A 20,980-nucleotide genomic window follows, 5' to 3' on the forward strand; every position below is an offset into this window, starting at 1 on the left:
GTAGTAACTTAGGTACCAACCATCACTGCTAAATAAAGTTTAGAAAAAACATTATAAAGGCAACATCACAACTTTAACACTCAACGCGCTCAAGAATTTTTAATTTCACATCTTAATTATAAAGATAATAGCACTGTTCTTTAACTGTTTCATAAATATTTAGAAATGTTCCGCAGAAAAACTATTTATATTCCCAACTCGTCGGGACGATTAATTAAAACTTCACTGACTCAATTTCTTTTACTGGGGGAGCGAAGTGAAATCTTGCAGTACAATATATAAAGCTAAGTGGATAAAAGGCGGCTAATTGTCGCCCAAAAGAGCTAATTTGGAATTATTGCTTCCGTTCAACTAACAAACAATGTTGTTGGCTAATTTATTTGGACAGTCGCAGGGATCGGCCGCGATAAACACTCTCATTAGCTGCTTGCTGCATAGGGTTTTAGTGACCGGACATTTTTGGAGGGATTATTCGTTTGTTTGTGCTTTCGAAGTTTGGTAATGTTTTTCTTGTATACCTTCAATTCTTAACATTAGTCTATAACTTTTTTTATGTAAGGGGATTTAATGTGATGCCTGATTATTTCGACTTGTCTTAATAGCAGTCTAAAATACAAAAATAAGTAGGTTTTTTATAGTCTAAACCAAAACCTTATAGTCTTGTCACTAGTGGTGGGGGTGGGGGGGGGGGGGATATTCCCACTAAAATTTGCTACAACGATTGAAAACGAAATAAATATATTATTTAGAAACTGAGAACTGTTATAAAATGGATGTCACAATGAAGGTGATTTTACTAGCGGACTAGCAGACAAGTTTCATCAATTACCTATCATACAATGTTTCAATTCCATAACAACGTTTTCTGTTTCAACCAATGTGATTTTAACAAAAGATGACCCAATCATTAGGCTTAGTTACAGTATTACCCATATAAGAAACATAATATTATTATAAACCTTCGCTGCCTTCGCTTTGGTTATCAAAATAAAACATTGTAGCCTATTTTATGTATCTTCAGTAGTTTTTACAGCGCATATCTAACAATGACTTGTATAAATTATATTATGACCCAAATGTAACTTAATACATTTTTAGAATTTTCGGAGGCATCTCTACTATTTTCGAAAACAAAATAATCCCCTTAGTACTTTTTTGATCATATTATAGATAAACATATAAAAATCAAAATTACTTTTCATTTGAGTCAAAGTTTAGATCTATCTATCGCCTCTAGGCGTTGGTCCGCCATGGTTAAATATTTTAAGTAACAAGTAAATTAGTGAACTTAGTACAATTTGATGTACAATGTACATGCACAATAATAAATTGCTATATCTTAAAACCTGGTCCGTGGAAAAGGCTCCGTAATTCAGGAATAATCTCGTACAATCTAGAAAAGCGAGATATGAAAAATGGATTTTGAGATTAATTTGTCAATGTCCGTTGCTACCATTTGTCTACCTGAGTACAAATTTTGCGGAGTTGATAATTATAATATTTTTAAAATTAAGATTATCTTCAATCATTTGTGTAAATTGGGAAAGAAACTATTAATGATTAAAACATTTTATTCTGTTTATTGAAAGAATACATTTGTTAGTAGAACTAAATTGTTCTATTATCATTACAAGTTTACATTAAATTTACAATTCTTTTTAATCTTATGTAACTTTTTGTTCACTTATCAATACATATATTTTTGTATTATTTCTTCTTTCTATTACAATGGGACTCCTGTATTAACAGTTCTCTGCAGACTATGCTCATTTCTTTGTTTAGATCAAGTAAACCTGCAATCTATGTTTCGCTTATCTGCAACTTTAACCACATTAACAACATCAACGATAAACTTTGTTTTGAACCTGAGGGTTATTTAGAAATGTGTTTATATTATGTTTCAAAAACAATAATTTTAATTCTTACTGATTATTTGACTAAACCAATATTTTCTATTATATTTCAGCTTGCAAATTTCAGCCGCTTAGCAAAGACGAAAAAGTTGATTTAATTTGGATTATGTTTCATACTGTTCAGTATTCGTCATGATTACCTACCATCGGTTGAACCCCGAAAGTGTATGTTAATAGTTGTCATAAAATTGAGTCTGCCATTATAATATTTTGAAATGCAATAAAATGTTGGTTTGTTTAAAGGAAATTTTTGCGCCGTACTGAATTACGCAGTTTTGCACTCTCATTACTAGCATAGGATTGTGCAATTTAAAAACCCAACAGCAATATATCAAGTAAAACTCCTGGCTATTTCTCATGTCTCAGCGTTTATCTGCAGAGTCTTGGCGCCGACTTAAGTGGACTTTTGACTTTTCCTCGCTTTAAGTGTTTCAGTTTATATTATTAACTTAAATTTAGGGTTTAGTGTTTTGTGAGGGTCTGTATTGCGAATTACTGAGATTTTTTAATTAAGGTTTTGCGTTGGATGTTAGTTTTCTTTGATGATTTGTGTTGAATGTATTTCGAAGGATTGATTGGCTGGTTGTTTGAGTAGTGGCTATGCGCTTTGAAGTCAAAGACAAACAGAAAATATTCACAAATAACCAGTAAAGTGCGAGTTGAATTCGAACACAGAAGAGCTCCGTGCATAGTACTTGATACATATAGCCATATAGCTCTTTGGTTAGTTAGCCTGCCTACTGAGCTAGAGATCCCGTGTTCGAATCCCTGTAGTTGAAAACATTTATATGATTAATATGTGTTTCTTGCGGATTCATGGATGTCATGGCATGGTTTGTTTGATTTTATTTGATTTGATCTAATATTATAATGCTATTTTACCCTTTTAATAACAAATCGTTGAAGAGCTTAGGAGAAGTTGAATTTCCAGGAATGTGCTTAAAGTATTATTTTGTTTCATATGAATTATTAATCTTAAGCTCATAACAAAATACCTGCCATGAAATTGTTGCAGGCTAAGGGGAAACAGTACTTCTAAAAATTAAATGGGAAACTAGTACGAATTAGATGAGTTCGAAGTATAAAACTCTATCTTATGTGTAGCAACCACTCAAAAACTCTGTTCCTCATGACTTTCTATAATTTATATTTATATGATTTTGAGAACTTTACTAAAATTAATAATGGTTTAGTATCGGGTTAAATTAATAATAGGGTAGTATCAAAACGCACGGCCGTGCATGGAATGACGAAAGCATAAAAATTATTTAAGCAAATGTCTATAGATGACCAATGAGATTCAAAAGGATGACTACAAAATTTTTTTCTTATAATTACCACAGGGTACCACAGGAGTCTACGGATCTGACTTAAAAAAACACATTCACGCGCTCACGCGGACACTATATAATAAAGATATACTTCGGCAGAATTTGTGTGATTTTACACGAATACATAATTCTGCATGTTACTCGGAAGTTATTTCAATTTGGCAGCATGCTTAGAACATTGGCAGAGCTCGTAAACTTACCAAAACGAAACATATCAAAACTAACAAAGTGCTCTATAAATCAACCGACAATTTTAGTTAAATCTAGCGAGCAAGCCTGCTACCTTATCGCATGTACTTGACGCGTGTTACCAATTTCGTGGTAAATTGACAGGACGCTTGCACACGCCAAATACAATGTTACTACGTTCGAGAGATTGGAATTGTCACAACTATTGGCTACATTTTATATATTTTGCAGTTGCAGTTTATATATTTTTTCGAAAACATAAATAATCGGGAATAATAAATAAATGAATAGTACTAAACCAAGAGGGTTCCGTAAAAACGGGAACATACATTTAAATACAGCTATCAGATGAACATGAGCCTCACTAGATGGTTGGTGATCTACTTCAACAAATATGGCCTGCAGAACTAAGTATAACACTCTTAAAATTGCGATTACTTGCTAAGTATGCAAGATATTCTTTCAAATAAAAAGGAGTTTTATTTTATATATAAAAAACTCCATAGCTAGTAACCTTCAATTAAATCAATTTTACATAGACCTCAATTCATTAAAAAAAATCTTACCTTTTATTTATTTATAGCTCAAGAGGTAAACACAAACTGCGAGCAAACGTTTGAATCGAATAAAATATTATTAGATGACTTTGAAATTCTCAAATTTGGAACATTTTATTTTACTTTCCTGTACTTTTTAATGTGTAGACAATTGTTTCTAATTCATGGAATGCATATAAAACCTCTTTTGTTTCAGATTGATTGATCCGTAGTTGTACAAAAAACTTTTGGGCGCCCGTTATTTTACAAATAAGCTAACGATCTTCACAGGGCTCAAGTAGGCAATTGCCTCTTCTTTAAATATTAGAATTTAGTTTACATAGTAGTATTCACTAAAACATAAAACATAACTATAATAGGTTAATACATATAAATCGCAAACTATATTTTCCGCAATTCAATCAACGCAGTTAAGGTTTTCACTTCATAAAGATGAGAAAACTTCAATATTAATCATCCTTATTGATCATACCTTAAGATTGATCATTGATCTTCATTCCTTATTGATCATCCCTTAAGATTGATGATTGATCATTGATTTCACCAATAATTAGATCATATCTAGGCTTTGTACCATCATATAAAAAAGCAAGGTAGCAGGATTGGAAAAAAATCTTTTGAAACTGCGTAACCCTGGTGAGAGTAAGGCTAGTAAAATATATTCGTACATGATTCGATTGAAACATATGATTAACTTTTGATGATAAATTAGAACAACAGTCCACAATCTGACAGTGTCACGTGGATCGTATCGTTGGATAGGATCATTTCAATCTAAAAGCGCTTCACAATTACAATATAGTTGGAGTGTAATGATAACGTCTGCGTCAGATGTACCAGTCACGAGGATAGTTCTATTTCAATGTTCAATAAATTGATCTGGGGATGAAACACAAAATCATATTCCGACAATTTTGATTTATTTTATCAGAGATCTAACTGTTATACTGCAGGACAGCTTATCACAAATTTATTTTACACATGTACACTCAAGGGAAAGTGAAAAAGACTTAAGTTGCTTAAGTAATTTAAGGATATATAATAAGTTTGAAAAGACATCTAAAAAGATCAACAATAATTTCGCAAAAATTTAGATTTTTAAATTTTTCTGATAATTATTTTCTATTTGTTAAATATGTTTCTTTTATCGTTTAAACTTAGTTACACTCTAGTTATACATAATAAAACCCTTATCGAAGTAATAAACTAACATTAGTTAAAATGTGTTTTAAGCCTATCAAACTATTGTTGCGTAGCAACGCTTCGAAGTATATGACGAGAGTTGTCAAACTTCAAGACATTGTTAATTTCAACAGCTCCGTCAGCAATATTCGTAGCTCAGCGGAAAAGTGTTTACTTTAGACGTTGTAGACCCGGGTTCGATACACCTACCAGTGTATGGAATTTTTTGGGTTTTGTAAAGTTAATGGAAATTTCTAGTAAGTTCAGGATCAAATCGAACAGAAGAATAGGGATGGAAAATGTGTAAGCAGGATAAAAATAGTTAAAAGATTTTTCTAGTACAATTTAAATTTAAAGATGGAATGGGGGAATCATTTTGAAAATGGAACAGATCCGGGGGTATATAAGCCGTACTAAGCGTGGCCTACGGCAGTTCTAGTTCTGACTCGAAAGTGTAAGGAAGAAGAAGAAGAAGAAAAGAAGAAGTAGTGAAAAGTGGAAGTGTTCTAAGAAGAAGATAGAAGAGACCTAGTGTTCGGTGCAGTGTGACGCGTTGAAGGTACTGCCGCCCACAAAAGGAACAGCGGCAGACCGGCAAGTGCAAGTTCAGAAAAAGTGAACGCAAATAAAGACTCGTTCCAATAAGCGGAGTATTATTTCCTATCCCTGACCCACTCCCGTGTCACTATCGATAAAACTCTTTATTCAAAATTGCTTGTTAAACTTCTGATATCTAATATGCCTATATACAATACAATGTTACTATTTCAGAGTCAAAAATCTTAATTGTAGTCTATATTATTCTATCAATCAATGTCAAAATGTTTAAGCATGCATGTAATAAACTATAATTCTGACCCAATGTTCTATCTATTAAAATTATTTAATTTTCATGCCCTCAATTTATATTCTTTACTAGTTTAGAGTAAGAAACCCAATTTAATTAAATACTCCTTTAATAGCTATTATTATAAAATTATTTAAGAAAATAATGTGTATTTTACTCATAAGTTACTGTATATTACAATAATTGCTATTGTTAGTACATATAAGTGAAATCTGTAAGTTTTGGAATAAAATAAAATAAATAAATAAGTATGCCGGGGACACATCGAGCTGTTATGGCCGATGTTATCAACGCGTTATGAGGTTCTATTCGTTCAGTTCACGTGGCTCGATTTCATTTAAATCAGAAACAAATAGACTGAATTCAATAAGATCACATTTATGGGATTTCATTACATCAACGTTATATCTTCGATTGCAAAGTTGCATAATATTATAAACTGACTGATATCAAAGATTATACGTTACATTATAAATAATCTGACCAACGTCACCTATTTTTTTGCTATCAAAGCCTCAAATTTGTTTAAAGAAGTGTCCTAGCTTTTAGAAGGTCCCCATAACTTACTGAAGAGATAATGATTGCATTAGCTCTAATGTGCTACACTGGCCTGCAAAACTAAGTATCACACTTTTCAAATTAATTTTTTTTCTTAACTATAGAAGGTAGAGATTTAAGATTAAAAACGTTTTGTTGCAAATTTTATAGGCTTTAATTCTTAGAAACTAAAATTATACATTAGTAACATTTTTAACTGAAAAAAGATAAAACAATGAAAATAGACATTTTTAGTTTAGTGTAAAAAAATTCAACTAAAATGTATTACATGTTATTTAATTTTTAATAACTGGTATTGCCTCCTCGAGCTCTGATTACAGCTTCGAGTCGGTTTAGCATACTGAACACTAGGTTGGAGCCGATGTTGGGGAATATTCTCCCATTCTTCTACCAGGGCCTGCTTTAGTGCCCTGAGGGTAGTAGGTGGTGCTCTGCGATTTCTGACTAGCCTCCCAAGCTCATCCCAGGCGTGTTCAATAGGGTTGAGATCAGGACTTCTTGATGGCCAAGCCATCACGCTGATACCGACCTCCTGAATATACTCTTGTACGATATGAGCCGTGTTTGGCCGGGCATTATCATGCATCAGCATCGATCCATCACCCATATCTGCTAAATACGGCCCTGCATACTCATTGAGAATCTCTTGAGCATATCTTTGCCCAGTGAGGGTGCCATTTTCTATGGCTACTAGCTCTGTGCGACCTTCTGAAGATATGCCAGCCCATACATGTACACTGACTCCACCGTATTGGACTCTTTCTGAGATGCAGGCTTGAAGGTATCGTACACCAGGTCGCCTGTAAACACTTCGCCTTCCATCAGAAGTGTAAAGGGAGAATCGAGACTCATCTGCAAACAAAATTCTTGACCATTCTTCTTCATCCCACTGCATGTGTTCACGGGCGTATCGCAGTCTCGCTACTCGATGCTGTCTCACGAGTTTTGGGCCACTCGCTGGTCTTCGGGGTTTCAAATTTGCTTCAGCAAGTGTTCTTCTCACTGTACTGTCACTAATGTAATCCCTCCGAGTCTGAAGTAGCTGTTGCTGGACTTAAACTGCATTTTGGTGGCGATTTCTTAACACAGTGGAAATAATATAACGATCTTCTCGGCACTGGTACATCTGGGTCTGCCATTACAAGGTCTCCTCAGATGGTGTCCAGTCTCTTCGTACCTTCGCTTTACCTTCTGGACCGTTCGTACCGTCACACCCACCATATTCTTGCAGTGCGACGCATACTGATGCCTAGTTCCAGAAAAGCCATGATCCTAGCACATTCTTCAACTGAAAGAGGCATGATAAATAAATGTTATGTGCTTTTTAGCATAAATTTTTAAAACAAGACCCATCGATCTTGAAAAAAATTTAAAACAGAAAGAAAAATGTGAATGGTAAAATTGTAATTCGGAAACGTCCACTTTGAAAAAGGAATGGTTTTGTTTTTGAAGTTTTTTTTCAGCAAACTCTTAAAAGAATGTTACTGACTATAAAGTTTTATGTACAAAATTAAATTTTCTTTGGAGTCCTTTTTATTTCGAAAGTATATCTTGTGAACTTAAAACGTTATCCCAATTTTAAAAGTGTGATACTTACTTTTGAAGGCCAGTGTATTATAGATACCATACTTACACCTTTTTAAACCTCCTATAAGTTAATATTTATTGAATTAGGCGTTACTTTGCGGAAATCCATAATTATACAAATTATTTAAGTTTTCTTTAGTGTTAATTCCGCCAATATTTGTTTTTAAAACAATTCCAAAATCTGGCACGAGACAAATCTGTTTTGAAGAGACAACACGTCCTGAGGATGCCTCGTGTAGAGGCGAAACACGTGTCGAATTGTTTTAAAAACAAATATTGGCGGAATTAACACAAAAGAAAACTTAAATAATTTGTATACTCCTATAAGTTATAATAATTAGACCAATATGGGCATGGAGATTATTAGGGCGGTAGCCACAGGTTGATTTATACGATACTTTATATCTTCTTCTTCCTCATCAGTCGGAAGACGTCCCAAAGATTGCCACGGCGATCGGTCCTGCGCTGCCCTCATCCAAGGTATTCCGTCGATCTTGACCAGATGATCGGTCCATCTTGTGGGGGGCCTACCAACACTGCGTCCTCCGGTACGTGGGCGCCATTCTAGGACTTACTGCCCCAACGGCCATCTGTCCGTCAAACTATGTGCCCTGCCCACTGCCACTTCAGTTTCGCAATCATTTGGACTATGTTGGTAACTATGGTTCTCCTAGTGATCTCCTCATTTCTGATCGAGCATAACCCTCTGCCCTCTGAGCGACCTTAACGCGGTCGCTAACTATGGGCCGTATGAGCTTTCTCATAAGGCCCATAGTTAGCGACCACGTCTGCGTAACGTAAGTCATCACTGGCAGCACACACGATACTTTATATACAACATCTCAACTACCTATCCGTTATCAGTGCACTACCACTGTCACTAGAGAAGACAGCGACATTTGTTGAACGGAATTTGTTTTGCCGAGTAACATTAGCATTATAGAACACCTGCGCTGTGACTCATCTCCACCTTTTTTTAAGTTTTTTTCTGGCGCATCGTGCGCACGCGGTCTATGAGCCTCCCATTACAACAATTCTTATTTATAATAAGAATTGTGTAAGGAGAGGGGGGATTCTTACCCATTATAATGAAGTGCCGCTCAGAATTCTTTAAAAACATAAAATTTCGAGCGGCATCACAATTGCATTATTTTTGGTTATTTAACTTTTTGAAAATTTAAATTAGAGTAATTAACTATTTTCTTTCCTTTTATTAGAGGTAGGTATCTCATATTGTTTGATCAATGAATTTGTATTAGATTTATGTACAGTCTCATGTACAATATCTAGCTTCTAAATATCAAGAAAATGTAGGTTACATAAATGTATGGATAAATATTGAATTAAATTCAATCAAACAGCAATCCATTAAAGAAGCCTCGAGCAAGAATGATATGATTCAAGCGATTTCCTTTTGAAATATTTCTTCGATAATGTTTATATCGGACAGCATCTTGAACCTGTATTGGACAGTTCAAAAGAGTTGCAAAAAACTGTACTGGCGCTAAAAGTTTTCAATGAAATTAAATATTGAATTGAAGTGGCTTTTCAATGCTTTCATTCGTGGTTTATTTATATGGTTCCTATTGCTTAGTGTCCAAATAACATTAATTGGATTGAAATGCGATACCAATATTTTATTATTGGCCGTCCTATTAAAGATTTAAATCTATCGAGAGGTTCTTTAGTGAGTTATGGAGAGATTTATCTGGTATAACTCCAACACCTATACCTAAAAAAGTTTTCTGTAACGCGGAGTTTAATTGGAAAAATACATGGGAGATCTTGTTTTGAAAGCCAATTAGCCGTTTAGTACGACATGTTTTATAGATGTGGGTATGAAAGGTGTACAATAAATAGAAGTATTTTTGTGGGCACACAAAGAAAACCAATAAATTATAAATTAAAATAATACATTATCTGTATTACTTTAATTACAATACTTACACAGAAAAAAGTGAAAGCAAGCTCTTTAGAATCAAATACAGAAAATACTGGCATGTGTGCTGGAATATAGATTAGATTAAAGAAAAGTAAATAATTAGAATGTCTTTTGTTTTTTAAGAAATGGAAGACTATTGTGTTCAGTTTGTCGAAGCTCGAAATGATTTAAATTTGATTGCGTGCGGTTCCTTAGTGCCTTGCTTGAAGAATTTCAGTAGGGAACAAGTTAACAAGTTTTATTGATAAACCAAGTCTAATATAGAATTACGTCGACCAAAGATGAACCTCGCTGGGGTGGCCTAACAATGGAAGTAATATTATGTAAAAATGAATGTAGTAATATGGTAAAAAAGTTTATAACTGTCCCATTGTTCATTTGGCCCGAAGAATTGGGGTGTCTTTTCTAGGATTGAACCTACTGTTACTGCCTCTTGAAATCATCAAATCATGCTTTCTTTATACAAATATTTGTTTTACTGTATTCAACTTATTCAATCAATTCCTCCTTTCTTCCATAATCAGATTTGAAATTTTTTACAAAACGTTTTATGTGGGACCTGACATTTTCCTAAACAGCGCAGATATATAGCTATATAGCTATAGATAGCTTTTTTAAGTAACAAAAATATCAAAGAAAAGTACAGTTGAATTGAGAACCAAATCTATTCATTATTAGTATTGTATAATTTAGAAAAACATTTGGGTTCGAATCCCGGTAGGTGCAAGCATTTATATGATGAATATATGTTTGTTTCCGAGTCATAGATGTTTATATGTATTTATGTATGTTTAAGTAAGTATATTGTATTAAAAATATCGTTGTCTTGTTACCCATAACACAGGCTATATGATTAATTTGGGGCAAGTTAATTTGTGTAAAAGTGTGTCAATATTTTTATTATATAATAATTATTATTCTTATATAGTAATATTATCAGGTTTTTATTAATATGCGTTATCCCAAAACGGTGCGACGTCAGCAATTAAATTGTTAAAAGTGACTTCTTCTCCGACTATCAACGATCATTTAAATCTGTAACAATTCGTCCCACAGTAAAGGCATTCGACATAAAGGCATGCTTTGTAATAAAAAGCGGTTCATTGATCGAGCTGGCACAAAGAGTTATCAACGCCTGAGGTCACTTGCGAGCTCAAGAGCTTGAGCTTCTTCAGTCAGCGCATTACCATTGTCTCCTTTATGATGAGGTAAGCGATTTTATACAATTCGCGGGATTTCCAACTTTATTTTTAAACTCGTAATGCCCAAAATCACGATGAATACTGACTGCCACTTCTCCGGTAAATGTTTCAATTTGTTTTAGAATTTCGTGCTTATAGTTTATTTTCAAAATAAACTTTGAATGTATTTTGAAATAATATAAAGGCAACAAAGTTTTGCATTTATTACAATACTAGCTCCCGACTATGACCTCGTCTGCGTTAAATACGTATTGCGCTCCCTTGATAATTATTCACTTAATGATTATTCAATATATAAACCAAAAAACAATAAAAATATGAAATAAAAAGCTTTTGAGAGTAATAATTCGTGTGATTGGTCTGAAATTAGACTTTCTGGGACAGACAGATATGAGTGATTAAATTAAAAAGAGACATTAAAAAGAACTTTTATTGACTTTGGTCACAAATGACATTTATGTATGTCAAAGATTTTACCACCACTTCTGAAAAGTAAAGCTTTAATGAGAAGAAGTGGCAAGAAATTTATTGCCCCTCTTTTAAATATAAACTTACAGTTTTAGCATTTTACATTATATGTGTATTTTACAATGTATGTAAATTTATGTTCCAAAATATACAGACGTAAGGCGAATTAACTTACAAGAGTAAGTCAAAAGGCTTACTTTTGTAATTTAAGAAAAAGAAAAAGAAGAGTTTAATCATAAGAAAAAACTCAAAAGAGTAACGAATGCACTAGATGTATCAACTCGCATACACTGTTAATAAGTATAGGTATTATGGGAGCAATTATATATTGAAACTAATTAATAAAAAAAATATATAAAAATCAGCTGTCTGCAACAAACCTGGGTTACAGCGCTGGGCGCAAGGGATTTAAACTAAAAAGTTCGAAAGAGGAAATACAACCATGTGTCCAGATTTTTTATGCGGCAAATCATCCGTGCGAAATAGGAGCACGTCGCCAAGACCAGCGAGTAGCTATTAGCTACTGACTTAAAGTTCGGATATCTTTCACGAATGGCCTATTGCTATAACCTCTCTTCTCTCGAAAATCATGGAAGGTATTTTTAACCGCCAGCTCTTTGTATACCTAGAGAGTCACCAGATGTTAAGCGACCGACAGTACAGCTTTCGTCAACGGGCGTCCTTTTGATATACCTAACATATGGAGTTACCCAAGGCTGTGAGTCCTCTCTTGAGAAATTTACGGTATGAGGTAAATTGAACCTTGTCCAATTTAACTCCCAGAAGACTCAAGTTTGTGAATTCACCACTAAAAAACACCATTCGTCGTATCACCGCTCTTCGACAACACTTCCCTTAAAACTTCCGCCTAGTATCGGAATACTGGGTCTCGAAACCTCGAGCGATTGCCAATTTCGTGGCCATCCAAAGGGCAAAGCCAAATTAATAGAGCACTGCAATACTTCAAGCTAGCCCACATTGCGCTAGACGCACCCCAGTATCAGCTAGATCCATTTTACCGCGTGCAACGCAGAGTGGCTCGAATTATCGGGGACCCAGTGCTCTGTAAACTGCTGAATTACTTAGCGTTGCGTAGTTACGTCGCTTCATTGTGTATCTTCTCCTACATTATTACGGGAAGTGTACCGAAGAGCTGTTCTGTCTTCTGTCCTGACTTCTGCTCCCGAATTCCACCTTCGCACCACACATTAGGATATCATCCCCACCATCTGGATGTGGGGCGTTCCTCTACAGCGCGGGTTTCAAGAAGCTTTCTTTCGCGTACAACCAAGCTGTGGAATGAGCTTCCGTGTGCGGTGTTACCGGGACGATACGACATGGGTACCTTCCAAAATAACGCATTCACCTTTCTAAAAGACCAGATTCCTCTGGTGTTGCAGGAGAATGTGGGTGGTGGTGATCACTTAACATCAGGTGAACCGTACGATCATATGTCTTGCTCTTCCATATATAAAAATTAAACATTTTTAAATTCTTCAAGGAAACAAAACTTTTTGTAGCGAGTTATGAAAAATTCACATCAGGATTCTTTAAATTCAAAGGTAATCATTTCGAACAGAATTTTTATTTATTTATTGCTGAGAAAACAACATATAAATGGATATAATAAGTTTTCTTATGAATACATCACATCATAAAAAATAAATTCATTTTTATTTGTTGTAGAACTTACGGCCAGAACATAATAATATGTTACGTATATATTAGGTATAGACTAGAGCTGTTTATATGTATGTATATTAAAGCAGCCACACACTGTTAAAAAGATATTATTATAGTATTAACCTAAAGTAGAAGCTTGTTTATTCTGCTTTTGATAAAACGGAATCACTTAGATATTAATCTAACAAGTAAACTAATAGTTTCCTATCATAATTTGAGTGATACATGGTTCTTGATATTAATACAGGAAATACATTAAAGCATTAACAAGACAATACATTCTGTATTTATTTACTATTTACTGAAGCATATCTGTGGTAATCCTCTATCGTTCTTAAGCAGACATGGATTACGATGAGGTGAATAGGAAAATGTGAGCTCAATATTAGGAAAGATATTTTTACTTTACTTCCAATGATATACTTAAATAGCTAAAGTGCTTATCGAGAATTCAATAGCATCCAATCATCATGATGATATTTACAGTTATTTTAACAGTATTTTTCAGTAAATTAATCAATCTAGATTGTGAATAATTTATTATTTAAGTGATCTCCTTCACTTCTACCTACCTACTACTAGTAGGTACCTACTGAAAATCAGTGTTGGAATTGGAGTTATCCTAATATGAATTCCAAAAATGCTAAGTCCTTTTCATGACACCATATTTTTAATATGTTATATTACTACGTTATTGTATTGTAATGTGTCATGAATATGTGCTTACTTCACTTTACGAAATAAGTAAGTCGTTTTGTAGACAAAGATTGTTAGGAAATACCTCGTAACATCAAAGTCGTAGAATCATCATTATTTTAATTTCAAATATTTCTGTTCGTGTGCCATCTTATTTTGTGAGTGATTTTTGTCGTGAAATATTTTTATGTAAATTAAATAATTCTAATTCAAATAATCTTTACTACAGTAGGATTTTAGTTAAATCACCATTTGAAGCATCATTATTTATAGCTAGCTATACTACTGTGATTTCAACCGCGTATAGTATTTTTTGTCGTAACTTACCTGTCGTGGCTTATAATATGCTATGACGAAATCAACACCAAAATAATTAAAGAGTGTGCTAATCAATTAACTGTCATTTTAACATATTTAATAAATACATCATTTGAGACGGGCACTTTTCCTGACGCCCTGAAATATTTCATAATTCAATAGTCAAGCTATTATTTAAAAAAGGTGAAAAATTTAATATTAATAACTATCGTCCAATAACTTTGATACCCATATTGTCTAAGATATATGAAAAGTGCATGTACAGAAAATTAACCGACTATTGCGAAAAATTGATATAATTAGCAACGAACAGTTTGGCTTTCAAAAAAATTAGTCTACTTCATTAGCGGTATTCACTCTTGTAAAGGCTATATTTAAGTATTAACAATAGCAATCTAACTACGGGACTATTTTTTGATATCTCGAAAGCCTTCGACTTAGTCTCCCACGATCTGCTACTAGATAAGCTTGAATTAATCGGTATCAGGGGTCCTACACTGGATAGCATCATATCTTAGCAACAGGCAACAATGTGTCGTTATTGATAAAATAGATGACAATGGAGATATGGTCCCTTTCTTTTCCGAATACAAGCACAATAAATGTGGCGTTCCACAAGGAAGTGTGCTGGGCCCTATCCTATTCTTACTATATATAAATGATATTATCATAACATAACCAAACATCAATGTGTGTTATTTGCTGATGATATCACAATCGTTGTAGCGTCTGAAAAAATAATAACTTTTTTTAATAATCATGAGATTGAAATTAATAACACTATAAATAAATTAATACAATTTGAATTTGAATTTCAGATTTATAATCTGAAATACAATATACAACTAAAAATAACAACAATTGAAGAAGTAGTACATACAAAGTTTCTAGGAGTAATAACTAATAATAGATGAGAACTTCAATTGGAAAGAGCAAGTAGATAATATATCCAAGAGAATAAAAAAGTTCGTATATTATGCGCTTAAGCAAGTCCAAAACGTAACAAGCTTAAATACTGCTATAATGACTTATCACGCACATGTAGAATCGCAACTGCGCTACGGACTTATATTATGATAACACAGCACAGATATAAACAGAGCATTTATTGCACCAAAAAAGTGTATTAGGGCAATGTACGGGATGCATCCTGAAAAATCGTGTCAAACCATATTTAAAAAATTAGGATTGTTACCTTTGCCGTCGCTTTATATCTTCGAGATATGTATATTTGTAAAAAAAATAAAGAATTGTTTAAATCAGCTAATGACCTAAATCCGCGGAACCAACGTGATCCACATAGACTCGTTCTACACGACATTCCAAATATTACTAAATATAGTAAAAGTTGTGTATGTAATTGTGTTCGTGTCTATAATAAGTTACCGAGTAGCATTAAGAATTTAAATTCTAGATTATTTAAGAATAAGCTATATAGTTGGCTAAATGCTAATAATTTTTATAGTGTTAAGGAGTTGATGGAAATGAAATTCTGATATTCATTGTGGTTAAATATTTGCATGCTAGGAATAGTGCTAGCAAAACATATAAGCCTATTATTATAATATTTTAACACCATTGTATACTATGTTTTTTGCAAATAAATATATTATTATTATTATTCTAGTGAGCATTTTTTTTATTTTTACAAACCTTTACAAAAATCAATATTGGAGGTGTAGCCTACTACCGAATAGATTAGACTATTGAATGAAACTCGTGAATTTGCCAAATTAAAATATTATATTTTATGTATAAAATTTATGTGCAATTTATTTTCAGCTTCAAAGTTAAATTACCAAAAAATATTATCAATTCTGATACTAAAACACAAGTAATATCAATATCAAAAAATCTTCAAAATGCTGAATCAGGTTACCAATTACTCAGGCCTTGTAAAAATCTGAAATAAATACTTAAATATTTAGCATAATTAAAGTGTAACGCAGTAACGGATACTTTATGCTTTCATATAATATTCTTCGTACCATTAACTGACATATCCAATTATTCACCCCAAATCCGCACCAGATCCATCCATCCATCAGCCTTACCCATTCAATGAAAAACGTCTCGTTCACTTAACTGGGCTATTTAATTAACTTTTCCGGGACATTATGACCGCTTTACACCAGATTTTATGTGCGGGTCGGCATTGTGTAGACACAATATCGGTGGGTTTATTGTCGGAGATCGATTCGATTCAGAGAGTGGCTCCTGCTGATAGGCTCGGAATAACAACCTCGTTACTCTGTCTGCTAAAGTACACCTAATGGAAGTAAGCTTTTGTAGCTAGAACGTTGGTTTTCGTTGAAAGCCTGGCTCTAAAGATTAGAGCTCGTTCTATCGAGTTATGTTTGGCAGCGTGACTGGAACTATGTAAGGAGTTGTGGATATTTATTGTAACTTGGAGGCAGGTTGAAGGGTTTTAGGTTTGATTGTCTTCCAATCAATGGATTTCAGATTAAATATATTTTATGTATGTTTTATTCAAACCTAGCTGACCCGACAGACGTTGTTCTGAATATAATAAATAAAAAAAGTTTTTTAAAAATTGAAACATCACTATCACCATGGATAACCGAAGTAAATAAAGTTGTCGCTACGAGCGGTAATCGTCACTCACAAAGATGAACTCTTTGTCTAAAGTATCGATCGACATAGAAGATGGATTCTAATGGTTCATAAATTTAATTTGTGGCAAAATTTAAGATTTATCAATCTACATAAAAATAATCTGATAGATAGTTAACAACCGTATTTAATCTACCAACTATTAGCTAAAATTAACTTTATGTATTCTTTCAATTTGATTTCTGAACGAAGGAAGAACAAAATTTTTGTTTATATTTTTTTTTCAAGAATTTTCATATATATTCACCTTTTAAACCTTTCCTGGCCATCCACAAATAATTCAAGACCAAAATTAGCCAAATCGGTCCAACCGTTCTCGAGTTTTAGCGAGACTAACAAACAGCAATTCATTTTTATATATATTGATTATTTTATCAACTTTTTTATAAATACGTATAATAAATACGAGTGATAAAAATATATACTTAGTAAAAATAGTTACTTAAATATTATAATATTGACATATATTGACACACTTTTTACACAAATTATCTTGCCCACAACTAAGCATATATAGCTTGTGTTATGGGTTGCAAGACAACGATATATTTAATACAATTTACTTACTTAGGCATACATAAATACATATAAACATACATAAATACATTTAAACATCCATGACTCGCAAACAAACATCCATATTCATCATATAAATGCTTGCACCTACCGGGATTCGAACCCGGGACCTCTAGCTTAGTAGGTAGGATCGCTAACCACTCGGCTATACAGGTCATCATATAAAATTTTATGAATGGGATTTTTTTTATGTATTGCTTCATACAGCCACTTTGTTGATCAGTACCGTCGGCAACGCATCTCTTGAACGCTGCTGTTGCAGATGTCCATGGTCGGTTACCTCAGCACTCCCGCACACATGGGTCCCTTTGCCGGAAAAAAAAATTCCTCAACAATCAGCAGTCCTCAGATTATTATCACTTTTATTATTTATTTTTACAATTTTGTATAGGCATAGCGACCCGCCGTTCACAAATGTAAGGGCATATATTCAAAATAGATTGAAACCGCATGGGCGTGGCTCGTGGTATAGCCAAAATCCCAAAAACAAGCGCCATAATATTAATCAAATGAATGAAAATATTATCTGGAAAAACTTTAGTACAAGTCCATCAAACTTACGCTTAACTTCAAATATTGTATTAATTCGAATTAAAATTGAAAAAAAAAAATTAAGATTTTTTTTTAATGAAATCAAACGCTGAAACGTCGCGGGCGAGAATTGAATTGGAGATACTGTGAAATATATCATCATCGTGTCAAGGTTCTTGTTAATATAAAATAAACTATACCTTATATAATTTATACGTCTAGACTGTGAGAGCTGTGAACACATGTGACAAAAATAGCGGTTAACCTATATTTTCAGCAAAATGCAAATGTGCGTAACATTAAAACCGAGTAAGATAAAAAGGCATAAAAGGCATTTATTTTCTCAAAATTGATTCCTTTAGAATTCTTTTTGATGTCATTTCTAATAACTACTAGAGACTACTACCGCTTCGGAAACAAATGGCGCTCTGAGTATATGTATCGCTCGTGTAAAGCGTAGCTTGTCATGCACACTAAAGTAATAAACATGGCTTGTTGTCATACGTTGCCTGATAGCACGCCCCTCTAGACGTATAAATTATCTAAGGACTATACCAATAATTAAAAGATATTCTTTCATAATATCGTCATAAAAATATTTTATTTTAAAATCAGACCTGTCAGCAGATCGTACAATGATAACTAGAGAAAAAAAATTCGGAAGTTAGGGCCTTAATTTTCAAACCTCTCTAAAAAGAACTCTAAAGCAAAAATTCAACAATTAGTGCTCTATTTTAAGAATGCAATAAACAGCGATGTTTAACTATGATCAAGTGACCCCTTCTTATAAAAGAATGGTCAAAATAGGATTTGAATAAGTGGGAGGTTTTTTTACAAAGTATTCCGACAAGGTAGGTATCATTGTTAATGAGTATTATTGTGTTTAGGTTTTACCGTAGCAAGAGAAACTGTTAGGAAAGTGAAATTTAACATGTCTCAAAATGACGAGCGCTATTACGATGCTGCTCAGAATTTTGGGTTCAATCATCCTGTGTGGCACTGCATTGTAATGGGGCGTAATACTTATAATCACCTGAAAACCTTGCTTGTTTCGTATCTAATTGTGATAAAATATTACGGGGTTCACATATAGCAATGGTAATAGAAGCCCCAACACAACTCGATACTGAAACCTTTTTGCAAAAATAAATATATTATATAATGATTTATTAAAAAACTAAATCAATAAGTAAGAGTGATTGCTAAAGTTCAAATTGAATTTTTTATGACATGTCTTAATACTACTTTCATTTTGATAACTTTTCAAAAATGTACACTACGATACATTATGGCTAAACAATACTAAGGGTTTAGTGCAACAAAATGGATGTAAACTAATTTTGTTGAAGGTGTTAATAAACCAAAGGCCAGATAAGGAAAACTGAATGTGGACGAAAAATGTCGTACATTTTTTACGTCGGTATTTCCTCATAATATCACTTTTTGTACAATGTCCTCAATCTATCATGTTTTGTAACGCGTCAACACTCCGTGACGTATGATGTGAAGAATTGTGAACTATTTTATGATACGGACGGCATAGTACTGAATATTATATGAAAACATATCACTTTATTAGTAGTAATAAGTCATAATTTTGTTTATGAATATTGAAATGATGTAGGAAATATAGGAAATGATCTCTCAATTTATCATTATTTATGAACACAAATTTTATTAATCTTTACTCGACGGATTAGTGCTTTAGCACTAAAAACAACTCAGGGTGTATTTAATTAGAATCGTCCGTATCTGATTTTAGTATGTTCACAGAATCCTCTTTCGTCATTTTCCAATTGTTATAAAGTGAAACGTTTTTTTTTACTAAACAAGTTTTTTAATGAGGGTACGGAGATTTGCGCCATTTGAATGAACATCTTAGGGAACTTAATATGAAAGTTCCCATGGCAGATTTGTCATTCTTTCTTGTGGCAACGTCATAAGGTATAACGTATAAAAGTATGGTGAGGAAAGTGATAGCTGGTCTATGCATCATACTCGGGACGGAGCGATCCTATCATCATTTACTCAGCTTTAGTCGTAAATATTTTTTTTATTATACCCTTACTGGAAGGTATTAAATGAAATTTATTAAATTTTGATGAGACTCAACTGTTCTACGATATGAGACTATGCTACGTTCGCCACCGATCCTTAAAAAACGTTTATTTTAAAAATAGATGGCGCTGATCCATAAATCATCTCAGGTTTGACGGCATGTGGGCGTCATTCCGTTTTATATGATGGAAAACTAGCCAAGTGAGTGAATATTCCAAATTATATATGACGTACTTAGAACGTCATTGATGCTAGTAGTAAAAACAACTCTTATGAAGTTTATTTATATATTTATTTATATTATAGTGTTGCACCGTTAGTCAGCTGCCATGTTAGCTATTAGTTAGGAAATTTGTAAGGCATTAAACAAGAAACGATCAAAAAATGGACAGTTATCAATTAAAAGTGTAATGCTACATTAAATTTGATATGGAGAATAAGTGCCTATTAAGATAATTATAATTTTAATGCTACGGCTAGCCGATATATCGATCCAATTGTGTTGCATTATGTTCAGAACATAAAAATGTCTGAGTTTTGGGATGAAATTGCGAATTACAAATTAACATTGGTAAAGAATAATAGAATTTTACGACTACTATTTCATTAGTCTATTCATTTAAAATACAATTATTTAATGTAAATATATTATCGTAAGGATCAAAACTCCTCAATGTTTTCCAGTTCCAACTCAGTCCAGGCAATGCT

General features: G+C 33.2%; 1 protein-coding gene across 2 annotated transcripts in view; it reads left to right on the plus strand.

Annotated features, from left to right (window-relative positions):
• LOC126977404 (uncharacterized) overlaps positions 1 to 20,980 on the plus strand; it is a 360,855-nt gene that overhangs the window by 46,701 nt on the left and 293,174 nt on the right. The window contains exon 1 of one of the 2 annotated variants that reach the window (XM_050826312.1): positions 4,194 to 4,267. The exons of the other annotated variant lie outside the window; for it this stretch is intronic. The gene's annotated coding sequence lies outside the window, so the exon portion shown is untranslated. Of the gene's footprint in view, positions 1 to 4,193; positions 4,268 to 20,980 lie in introns of those variants that run through there. 2 annotated transcript variants of the gene reach the window in all.

This window comes from Leptidea sinapis, chromosome 1 (genome assembly GCF_905404315.1).
Source record: "Leptidea sinapis chromosome 1, ilLepSina1.1, whole genome shotgun sequence".
NCBI classification, from domain to species: domain Eukaryota; kingdom Metazoa; phylum Arthropoda; class Insecta; order Lepidoptera; family Pieridae; genus Leptidea; species Leptidea sinapis.